Below are 12,479 nucleotides of genomic sequence, written 5' to 3'. Positions count from 1 at the left end.
GCCTTCGCTGGGAGGTAATGGGTCAGTGTAAGAAGCTTGCCGTAGCTGCTTAAGATGGTTTTCTGATTTGTACAACTTACAATTACTTCAGCTGGAGGGCAAGAGCCCACTACCATTGGGTTTGCTTCACTACAGAATTAAATCCAAAAGCACTGGAGCTGGATTATGGTAGTGAATGAGAAGAATGTTTGATTCACGGAACAATACCATGCGTCTTTCTTTGGAAGAGTTTCCCTGTTTCTATCAGTATTTCTCCCGAACAAGATCAAACTTGGGATGCTTGAAAACGGTTGCCGATAAGAGGAGCGAGCGAAGCTCTGGCATTATTAAAAGCAATCTTAAAATCTTACCACGAAAGTAAACTGCGCTTATGCCTGGTGGTGTTCATTTTTCAGTTTGGTACAAAAAAAAACACACTGCTTCATTCATTCTAAGATTTTCCGTTATTCCCAGACATCTCCAGAGCGCTGTGTGGTTTATTTTTGTAAATTTTTTTGCTATTTTCTGTTTGCGTGCTGGCTAAAGTTCCTAACCACAAGAGCGAGTGTGCGCTTCGGGCGGAAAACTTTCCACCCGCCGAGCCGTCCGTGGGTTTAAGTTTAATGTTTGAATTGTGCGCTGCTAAAAATAGACGCATCAGCAGCACACAGCTCTGTTACAATGACCCCGATTCGAGCGCAATCAACAGCTTGCCTCCTTCCACCTTGTACTCTATTTTTCATTCACGAAAATCGAACCGCCCCACCCAAGGTGATTTAGGTTGTTGTTTTTTTTTTTTTTTTTTTTTTTTTTTTTTTTTGCTGATCTGCCACATTCGTAACATCGTACACCAAAAGCATTTGATTTATTCGGCGTTGGATTGCACCGGAACGATACCGGGTTGATACCGTTTACCACGCGAGCATGCAAAACAGAAGCAACAGCAGCAACAAAAAAATGTAAATAAATAAAACAACCATTTATGTAGCACGCCGCGCCGCCGGTGGTTTATGTATCGCGTCACGTGTGTTTCATTTAGAGAAGATGGATACCAGTTAAGTGGCGCCAAGAGGAAAAAACAATACACACACACACACACACACGTTAAAAGCAAAACAAATTGTTGTGCAAGTTAAAGGGATGATGGTGGCACTGTGTACGATGCTATTACCTCCCAGCAACAAATGCTACCTGGTTTCATGGTGATAAGAGGAGCTTGGGTCGATCTGTGAGTGCACAGTGCAAACGATACAATTCTTCCACATAGAGAGATAGAGAGAGAAATACAGATAAAAAACAGGAAAAGAGAGCAAAGAAATAATCGAAAAGTGAAGCGTGAAAATAGGCTAACTAAATATAAACACACAAATGGAAATAAATTTATTTTTGGGGAACTTTGGCTATCCCCATTACCATTTTATGGTTCAGTTGTTGTTTTCTTCCACACATACACACACACACACACCACCCGTTTCCACTCAATGAACAACATCGCTGACCGGGAAATGGGAAGGACTGGAGAGGTTGAGAAACCACCAGTTTCCCGTTCCCCAACACCAGTGGACACCATTTAATCGTCTATGCAAATGGTTGCGAGCAGCTGCATCTAAATGCAACCAGCCCAGAAAGAAACATTTCACCACTATTTTAGTAGTAGTAGTAGTGCTGTGGGCTCTGTTCGTTCTACTACAGTGCACGCTGCAGTCGGACCAAAGATAAGGGAAACTATTAGCGTTCTTTTGCCGAAACGACACTGTTACGGGGAGCTAGTTTTCTTTTGCCCCAGTTATCCCGAGACTGCTCGCCACAAGTGCGGAGTTCAGGAGAAGCTCAGTTTGCTTTCCAACGGTTTTTTGCGTGTGGTTTGCCTGTTCTATTGTTGTTTCTTTGCGTGTTTTCTGTGTTTGTTTGATTCGGTTGCACGTCGGTTGTTCGAAAGGGAGTGCAACATTAAAATGGGCAGCATAGACAACAGCAACAACAAAAACAACAAAGCAACACACTACCACAAGAAAAGCGTTGATGGCTTTTTTTTTTCGCTTTCGTTTCGTTTTAGTTTAGCTTGCTATCTCGACACGCGCACTGCTGCTGTGAAATGCATAACGTAATCCTATTAAGTGATACACCGTTTAGGAGTGCTTTTTACTTGTCTGCCTTTTTTTTTTGCTTCACGCTTGAACAAGGCGTACAATTCGGCACTGTCCGGGCCAGAAGGAGCAAGTTTTAAGGAGAGCAAACGGACTTTCTTTATTTAATTTAGAATAGTTTTACACTCGCTTAGCACGGGGTGGAACACATTTCATAACCAAGTGTCAAAGTGTGTTTCAGGGGGTAATTGTTAGTTCAAAGCAAATTTTGGGTGCTACATAAATGTTTCGTTCTCGTTCATTAAGTGCCTCAGAGGAAGTTAAGCAATAAAAAAAAAACATCGCACGTCAACAACCTCATCCGTGACAGCGTATTTCGTTGCACAAATTGTACACACACAACAACGCTGCCGTGACCAGGATTCGAACCTGGGTTACTACGGCCACAACGTAGGGTCCTAACCACTAGACGATCACGGCTATCGAGGCTGACGAGATCATAAGCATCGAAACGCCAATATAATCGTATTACACCGACTTCACCGAACCGGGTCTGTGGTGTGCCGAATGACCAAAGCAAAAATGAAAGCAAAAGCGCTGACACTGCAAGCAACAAACCAAAATCGACGCGAAGAAAAGAAAGCAAACGTCAGCATTGGTTCGGTGGTGGTAAAATAATGACCCAACAGACCCGTACCAATCCAAAGAACCGGTAAAAAAGCTTCAGTCTGTTACTTTGCCGGCGAAATCAAGTCGATGACGACAACAACAAGCCACCTACAAAATAGTGGGCAATAAATAACAATTAGTATAGATTGCGTTAGTGAAAATCACACACACAACATAGCCAAGAGACAAAAAAAACTCTTCAGATACAGCGAGCAAGTGTTTGTCCCAATTTGTAAGAAAAATTTAACTTCTACCAACATCCCTTACCCTTTCGATTCTTAATTGCACATATTTTCATACCGAAGAGGCCTAACTTTTATCATTATTTTCATGGTCTGGTGAAAGGGGCATTCGGGACAACTAATGCGCCGGAACAGCTCATCGATGCTGAAAACCCCTTTCTCGCCATCGCCGCCGGTTGCGAAGCAGGTGGGCAACACTTTGTAAATCTTAATTACGAAACGCTTATCTGACCGTTCGCTGCCCCGGCGTCTTCGCTATAGGCGACTCTAGCGAACAGTGACCGGGTGGCATTCTAATTTTCCCGAACGCACGCGTTAACCCGGAGGAACCCAATTGGGGTGGAAAGTAAAATTGACACCATCGATACGGGGCCCCACATCTTTAGAGTATTTTTTGAAACAGGTCTTACAATTTTTCCAAGTGGCCTGTTTTTCTTGATCACTCTTTTTTTGTGTCCACGAGTAGAGCATAACACTACGTTGAAGATGAACCGTTACAAGAGAGGAAAAAAGGTAAAAGGACGCAGTGCTCAATGGGCAATAAAAAGGCGAGGAGCTTTTTCACTTTCGCCCCGAAATTGGGATGAAAGAAACATTTTTCCGTCCCAAAGGAGATCGTAAAAAATGGCTGCAGAACCTGCGTATCAGTAATTTCACTGCCTTGGGTTTACGGTGTGTGTGTGTGTGTGTGGGCCTTATGGCCGCTACCGATATGGCTCCGACGCTACGTCATAAATATGCTGTTGCTGAAACGAAATTTTGGACCCTCTTTCAGTTTCATCTGAGTGTGTGCTAGCTGCCTCGAAGGCGTGTATTACATTTATTGCAAGTGCGACCACCACGTGCTAGACGATCATCATAATAGACGCTCGTCAAACAGAAGCTGTCTGATCGAGTCTCTTAAACATAAGCTTCTTTGTCTGCTTGCAGCACTCTTCAACTTCCGGCACACACGCCGGCCGATTTTCGACAGCCGGTTCCGGATCCGATGTTTTTGAGGAAAAGGCTTACAACATCATTTTTGAAAGCTCTTGAGCGAGGTGAAGCTCTCAGCAGAGCGGCACGAATGAGGAGATGTCGTGTCCCTGCATAATGTGCATCTCATCTAAGCTTACCTTTTTGCTGAGATTTTTACCGGTTTCCGATCCAAAATTCACGTTGCATAAATTTCGCCCGCGCAGATTTAGAATTAATTTTTATCCTAAAGGCTGCTTGTCGCAGATACTCAGACGCGGGATACAAGCAGGAGGGATGAAGGTACTTGTGTTCGATCGATGTTCATACATAATTCATTGCCGAGAGCTATTGTTTTGCTCGGTTGCTTTTAAATCCTTTTTCCCTTCAGCAGCAGCAGCAAAGGGCTAACATTTGTCGGAAAGCAAGCGCTACACAAGCGTGCCTCGTGGCACGTCAACGACGCAGATTTCGGCGAACCGAAACCAAACATCTTAACAAACGTCTAATAATAACAATCTCGACATAATGTTTCCCTGTCCAAACGATAACTTGACATGTTTTGTCGTGGAGCGTGGAGGAAAACGATAATGCACACCCTTTAACACTCCCCTCCGCTGCGTCTGTTTTGATGGATCAATTTGGCAATTAATTTTAATTTCTCAATCGGTTCCATCGATTCCGGGAAGGGATCATCCCCGGGATGGGCACTGGAGCGATAACGCAACCACCAGACGCTCGATTTGCCTTGCCCGGCCGGTCAAAAGTGTTAATTATTCTAATGAATTGCTCCTTCTCCACGTTACCAGCCCCACTCCGCAGTACGCGTATGGGAGGGGGTTGATGTTCTACGCATCCGCAAAAGGTTCCCAATCAAGATTACAGGCACGAAAAACCCCGACGGCATATTTTCGCCCCGTTGTCTTTATCTTGGTTTCACTAATGATTCCCCAAACGGTTCGAGGGCGGCCTCGGAGGTACACGCTTCTTTTTTGCAAGCCCATAAATTAACCTTGATCACACTCACCCACACCGGTATCAGGGTGAACGTAAAAATTAACAGCAAAGCGGAATTCCTTCGCTATTTTTGAATCCCGTCCCGTCCAATGCTTATCTGATTCGAAATAGTCGGCGGCGAGCGGACGGGCAGTTTGAACGCGTGTCAAAGCAAAGCACTGGAACGTTATTTTCCAACGTTTTGCCACGCACCAAAAACCGGTGAAGAAGTTAGGAGAGACAGGGAGAGATTTTATTGGAAAATCTCAACGATAACATCATTCCAAAAGCGAATCTTCAGTAATAAAATGCTCCACAAACGATGTCAGCAAACTGGGCCCATTTCCTGTGCTCTCTGGCAGCAGCAAAAGCGCCTGAAATTAGGCAAACAAACCGTAGACGTGGCCGATTAGCGGGTCGAAGACGATGCCGCCGCATCACTAGTATCTCGTCCGCTCAGGATCGAAACATTACCCGAGATTAGAAAGCACGTGAAGCTCACGAAACGGAGAGCCGAAACAAAAGTATCAGGGCTTTAATTTTAATTAAACCTTTCAAGAACCAAAGTACTGCATACTCCGCTCAAGCGGGTTCCATCCACCAGCCCAACACACGCGCCTTGGTCGCATTCACGTACCTGAAAGGAAAAGCAGTTCATACATTAGTCGTGCTCATAGTATCTACACAATCATACACTAACAACAGTGACAAGCGAAATGGTGAAGAAAATGAATGAAATGCCAACACCAACAACCGAAAGAAAAAATCACTACAACACACTGCAGCACACGACACCGAGAAGGGAATGGAAACAAATACAAACGTACGACCCCCGACCCCCGCTTGAATCTTGCCATTCAAAGATTTGCCCAACTTTTCGTCCTTTGTCGGGATGTCCCTCAGCAAAACAAACCCCAAACAGCAACAGCAGCAAAGGAGAAGGTAGCAAAAACACACCCACTAAAATCTCTAACATCTCTAACAGCACGCAGCAGACGGAGAGGAAAAGTTTTAATAAGATATCCCCAACAACCATGCGCCTCCCGCGCTAACACACGGGGCCAACCAACCAAGAAGAACACGCGGGCGGGTAACGTAATTAAGGTTTTCTCGCGCGCGCCCGCGCGTGCTTGGTGCCGAAACGGATGGAAATGGTTTGTACCGAAATTGTGAACGGTATGCTTTCCGCACCTGCTTGTGTAGGTGAAGCAGGCTGTTCGCAAGAATCGTGCCCCGGTGCAACAGTGCGCAATAGACCACCAACCGCCACCGCCCCTTAGCAGCAGGTTCATTTTCAATTTTACAATTTCAACGGAAAACCACCAACGGAAATTGTTTATCTTTTTTCGCCGTTGCTTGTTAGCGTGACGTTTTAACACACACATACAGGTTAGTAAGTTACTCGACAGATACAGTATGAAGCGCACTCTAAAAATTCTAACTCCCGGGGTGTGTTCCTCGTTGAGATGGAAATGAAAATTAAAGCACTGCTTTCAAGCACCGTATCCGCCTAAAAGACGGCAACCCGCCGCACAACGCGCAAGGGCCCCGTCGTGAAGCTGCAGTTTATTGCTTGAATGTGTTTATTATCTGCACCATGTTTACAGTGCCGACGGTGTACAAGGGGGGAGGGGGGGGGGGGGGCAGAGAAGTGTGCGTGATGATGGCAAATGGCAACAATTAAGCAACATTTACAACCGTTTGAAGTCGCATCATTAAAGTGTACACGCGGACAGGGCGAACGTTTAAAGCAAGAATTAAAGATCATTTTCCAACATCAGCACCCGCAGGGCAGCATTATCCCTTGTGCATCTTGGTGGCGAGAGCGAGTGGAAGCGCTAAGAAGCAGAACTGCTCACGGGACAGTGCCCCCAGAGTCCACCCGGTTCTGTTGATTGCATCAGGACCAATTGACAAATGACGACGTAAATCGCAAATGACGGCACTAATTTAATTTCGTGCGCATTACTCCGCGCGCTCGGCTCGGTGTTGTGCATAATTTCCAAACCGGAAGTGTAAAATGGAGAACAGCTCACGCACACAGAGAGAGAAAGGCGCAAGAAAGGCAATAGAAGTCCATAAAACAACTCAGGCAAATCGTCTTCGTGGTGCTGTTGATTTAATTTTCATTTTTTAATTGCATCTTTTTGCCATACAAAGCTGGAATATAACCATCTGGACGGATTTTATCTTCAGCTAAAAAACGAACTAACCCTACACTACCTTTATTGCGCAAGCAATAACTCTACTATTAAGACACATTGCCTGGAGCAAATAATCACAGGGTAAGTCGCACAGAATAACACAATATTTCCACCAAACGGTTAAAAATCCTCCAAAAAAAAAGCAGGTCAACAAAAACCAGTGAGAGCATCAAATGTATTGCAGCACAGCACAAAAACGAGATTTATAATTAATTTTACTTCATCGTTTTTGCCTTTGCCTCAACCGGTACACCACCATCCATCGTACAACAAAGTTGTGTGTGCCGGCGCACGAATTGATTCTTAATTAAGTTACGATATTGTTCTCACTCCCGCGCTTCCGCTTTCATTTGCCGGGTTTTTGTTTTTTTGTTTTTTTGCTCCAGATACTCTCTTACTGAATTTTCCAATCATTTGACAAATGAGACCACTGCGAAAGGAATGTGCACACACTGTATGCAAGCAAAACAAGTGCAACGGACCGTACCCACACCACGCGGCGAACCGAAAATTCCATTGAACTACCCTTTTGGAGCAGTCCAAAATTGCTCCCTTGTCCACCGATAATGATTTTTTCCCACCGCGACGACCTGCCGAGCTCTCGCTGGTTGCGAAAATTGGGGGATTAAGAAGAACGTGATCGGGAGTAAAAGGCAACACTCAACCCTGCACACCATCATAACGCGGATCAGCAACAGCATGTGGCCCCTCTCATGCTGATGTGCGGGAGGTTCAAACGTTCAGGCCAGGCGACAAAAACAACAACAACAACAAAAAACCATGTCCAATATCGAAGTGTCGGTGTGAAGGTGGCGCAGTAAAATTAATTAATATTTATCATAATCCGGCTGAGCGCTTGACGAATGAGGTCACAGCAAACGATGGTACGAACACAACACATCTTTCCTTCTTCCAGTTTACACACCGGAGCACTTCACAGGCGCAACTCCATGGTGTGTGGATAAAAAAAATATAAAAGAATTAATTTACGAAGTTCCGAACACATCCGGGGAAGCGTCATTTGTACATTATGGCGAGGGATTGCACGCAGCATATTGGCCCCGTCGGGCCGATCTTTTGTCAGCCATGCCAGGGTAAGAGGATACGCGCGCTTCACGGTGGAGGCACGTGTCGTACGCAGGTGCATTTGGCAAATAGCATTTTAATAATATGCTCCAGTAGACACCGCGTCAGATGTAATACACGTAATCCTGGAATGGTCCGTGGCAGTCAGTGAAACACGCTACGGGTAGGAAAAACGCGATCGAGTTCAATTTCGAAACTGTGAAATGCGTTAATGAGAAAGAGCACTATCATTCGGTGTTTGGTGCATTGGTTTCAAATATCATGCCCACCACCACCTCGCAGGTGTGTTAAGTAGTGCGCTATTCATTTGCAATGTATTTTTATTGAATTCTCTTTCAATGAAATTGTATGTACTTTACTGCGAAATTGGTGAGGCACATCGCATAACAATATTAAAATTTGTTTTATTGAAAACAGGATCTTCAAAAATAATAATTATATCTTCCTTCGCTCGCGCTTGCTTTTTGCAGTAGCCATATCAGTTTCAAAATGTTACATAGATTTTAATCTTTCTCCACGAATGATGAGTACCTCAGCATAACTCAATATTGCTATAAAAATGGATTTATTTGCCAATTCTTTGAATAGTATAGTTTAATTTTGTTTATTTTAATAGAATAGGACCTTTCTGTCACTGTTAATTAAACAAGGCTTTTCCGACCAACTGTGCAAACACCAAAAAAAGCCACAATAATGATCAAAAGATGAGCCTGACAGTGTTGTTACGTACCACAGACAGCATCATGGATGCTCGGAACGCAGATCAGGTGCGAACCATAAATTGCATTTCGCTCGAATGTCCCAACACCGTAGCACACCCGAAATGCAATTTGTAATTTCGGCATCTCATCCCCGGTTCGTTTATTTTCATCTTTCTCTCTCTCTCCGCTATCTCTCGACCGAATCACTCAGAATTGCATCACAGTCATGGCCCAATGGTATTATGGCCAACGAAATGATCCGCAACTTTATCAGTGCAGTAGTGGCGCTTGAGAGCGATATTTCAATTATAGTATGACAAAAAAAGTGGTTAAGCATCAATTTAAATTTATTACCAATTGCCATTCTAAATTCAAACGACGGTTTATTGTTGAATTTTATTTCCCTCTTTTTTGCTCTGTCTCATAAACTTCACATGATAAAATTGAGCAATTTTCAAAATAAGCAACAATAAAGAAACAGATTAATTAAAATGAGCAAGCTACACGAGCGTACCCTCTCAAGCACGATGATCTGTTAACTCCAAAAGCTAAATAAAATGTTTCGGTAAAGTGAAAACCAATTGCAAACGAAATAACGTACGAAATTAACATTGTGCTGTACCCACGTTCCGCCGTCGCAAGACACAGAGAGAACCCCCGCGGTATTACATTTTAATTTTGTCGACATGTTATGCGCACACGGTAATGAATGTATTGCTTCATTTCGTCGTTCCCGACCCGCACAAATGAAGATTTGTGACGTCGCAAACCAAAGGCACAATCTAGCGTAAAGCGTTGCAAACACCGAACAGGCCGGGCCGATGGTAAAATTAATTGTCATCCTTGCATTTGCTTCCCCCAACCCCCCACTCCTATGGTAGTGGAAAGGGAAAAGGAATTCGAATCATAAATTGCACTGCTCCTTTACCCATAAACCGTTCATCGCGGTACATCTCCGCGGGTAGTACCGAACCCTTGGCTGGAAGCATCGCAAAGACGTCGCCACAATGCCCTTAAGGGCACAATAATGTTGCATGTGCATGTGTATGTAGAACGTACTTCATATCACCGTTATGTCGCTCGCTCACTGATTGGGAACAAGCGGTGCAAATCGTCCCCCCTACTGGTCAGCATGATTTGTTGTAAAGCTGTTTTTTCCCCCTTTATCTCTTATTCCAATAAGAACCAATCCAATCGACTGCACTTCAGATTCCTCTTGCATCCTTTTGCACCTTGAAGCGCGTAGTTTGTTGCCTTTCCGTTCATAAATGTATCTCCCACAATTTCAATTTACACCTACGCGGTACACACACACACACAAAGAGTGCAGATAAAAGGAAATGAGTTCTGTCTTGTGGTGTGTGGTTACGTCCTCAGCTCCAAATGGTTTCCCCGCGTGAAAGGCAGACGGGAACAAAGCATAAAGAACCAAACACACCGGAGTACGACAAACATAAATTACCACCAATCGATTTTGAATAACGTCACAAAATAAAAGGGACATGGGCGGGCGGCAAGCAGCATAACGCAGCGGGAAATGAAGCGACGTCTCCGTTTGGGTGTGCGAGTCTCGGTCGAAAGGAAGGAGAGAATATAATCGTCTTCAATCATCGTGCTAGATCGAGAGGCAAAGAAGCAGCGGAGGAGCAATGAACAACTGAACAACGGCAAAGGATTATGCTCGATGAGATGCCGGACGGAAATGATGCGTTTCACAAAGCGGAGACCCTAAAGACCCAAGTGCTCTGCTATTCCCGCGAGACTCACACCAGTACGTATATCTTCCTCAGACCATCGGCAGTTACGGAAATGCAGAAAAAGAGAGAACACAGACTAATAAAATGAGTTGAGTCGGAGGGGGGATGGATATGCCACGGTCGACATTGGGTCGACGCCTTGGTTTTTGTTTTCATTTTGGGGCTCTTTCCGTCCGGCCACGGCAGCCTGCCTGCCTCCTCGGCAGTGAAAACGACACATACGAAAAATTTGTATACTATGCTGATGATTGCCACTCATGTTTTTTGGAAACAGCGGCGAGCGCCCCAGAGCTTCACAGTCACCGAGACCCACCCTTGGGTCGGAACGAACGTTACTCCCATTTATCTCGGCGCGTCTCGTTGATGCATACACGCATGTGGAGTTTCTATCCCGTTTTTTTTTGTTTGTTCTTGCGTTCGTTCTTTCTTTTTTATGGACAGTTTGTTAGTCCACGGCTTGGCGCACGAGACTTTTGGCCCTGCTTTCTTCGGCAGTTTAACTCCGACGGGTGGATTATACGAAGTAATCCACCTGGATGACCGGCCCGAGTGAGCGTGCATTTGCTGCGTTTGAGAGTAAGAGAGAGAAAGCACACACACACACACGCACGCGGCATCCCCAAAACAAACCCGTCTGCCCACGCGCTCGGGAACGGAATTTAAACGGCAAAAAAGGGAAGCAAAGACACCACCAAGAAAAGAAAAAAAATGGGGCCGCACGCGTGAATACACACGAAATGCATACTACTAATTCGGGTTGAAGGTAGGGTGCGATAAATTTCCCACCGTGTTGTCGTAAAGGGTTTATAGAGGGGCCCGGGGTAACAAATAGTGTAATCAAAGTGTCGGAAACTAGATAATCAATTTAAAATTATTGATCCAGAAGTTGAGCATTTTGAATGGGCGTGCACGGGGATATAGATTTAAAAAAACGTAATAAATAGTGAAAGATAACAGTTTGGGTCCAAAAACAAGAAGAATCGAAATAAATTGTGTATTTGACATAACAAAACTTCATTCATTCAACTTCATTGCATTTCTATTTCACTATTGAATAGAATCTGCCATGTCGTGCTGATTATAAAATATAGCTCTAACATAATATACTCAAATGTCAATAATATTAAGCACCACTGCCTAGCATAAATCTATATATATAAAAATCTCGGGTCACGGTGTTTGTTGCGAGCAAACTCCGAAACGGCTGGAACATTTTCAACGAAACTTCGCACACACCTTATGGTGGTATAAGAATAGGTGTTAAGACTTAAAAATCGTTCAAATTTAGTGTAACAAATTTAATTTAAAAATGATTTTTAAACTTCCATACAAAGAGCAGGATTGTTGTTGTGTTGTATACGGCACTTTGACACTTGGTGTGAGGAGCCTGGCGGTTTACACTCGATCATCGAATCCTGAGGGGATACGGACACGATACAACTATCCCAAGTAACAAATCAATAATAAAAAATAAAATATTTTAATTTGTTTTGGAATAGCTAAGTTTCTCGGGTCAGCTAGTATAATATAATTGTGTTACTGAATAATTTGAATAATCAATAAATAGTAATATTGTACTAATGGTCCCTAGTCAGTTTTTTGTGTGGAGTTTGACAGTTGGAGGCTGAAAAATCATGTAAACACTCCATACAAAACCACACACAAAACTAGTCTGCAATTTTCAGTCTAGATTATTCTAGCCTCAAAGTTAGAATTAGATGCGAGTATCTGCTCGAAAAATGGCAAAACAAGGTGGTGTTTTCCTTTATCCCAAGGTGCCTTAAAGAGATCAGGTGGTGGAATC

The 12,479-nt window shown here is 43.9% G+C and overlaps 1 protein-coding gene and 1 non-coding gene across 5 annotated transcripts in view; both read right to left on the bottom strand.

Annotated features, from left to right (window-relative positions):
• LOC120953800 (bifunctional heparan sulfate N-deacetylase/N-sulfotransferase) overlaps positions 1-12,479 on the bottom strand; it is a 178,749-nt gene that overhangs the window by 119,770 nt on the left and 46,500 nt on the right. The window lies entirely within an intron of this gene.
• On the bottom strand, positions 2,475-2,546 carry Trnah-gug (transfer RNA histidin (anticodon GUG)). Its single transcript has one exon. It is a non-coding gene; the product is annotated as a tRNA-His (tRNA).

Source organism: Anopheles coluzzii, chromosome 2 (genome assembly GCF_943734685.1).
Source record: "Anopheles coluzzii chromosome 2, AcolN3, whole genome shotgun sequence".
Classification (NCBI taxonomy): Eukaryota; Metazoa; Arthropoda; class Insecta; order Diptera; family Culicidae; genus Anopheles; species Anopheles coluzzii.
Note: the sequence above shows the minus strand (reverse complement) of the source record. Positions and strands in the feature narration are given on the sequence as shown.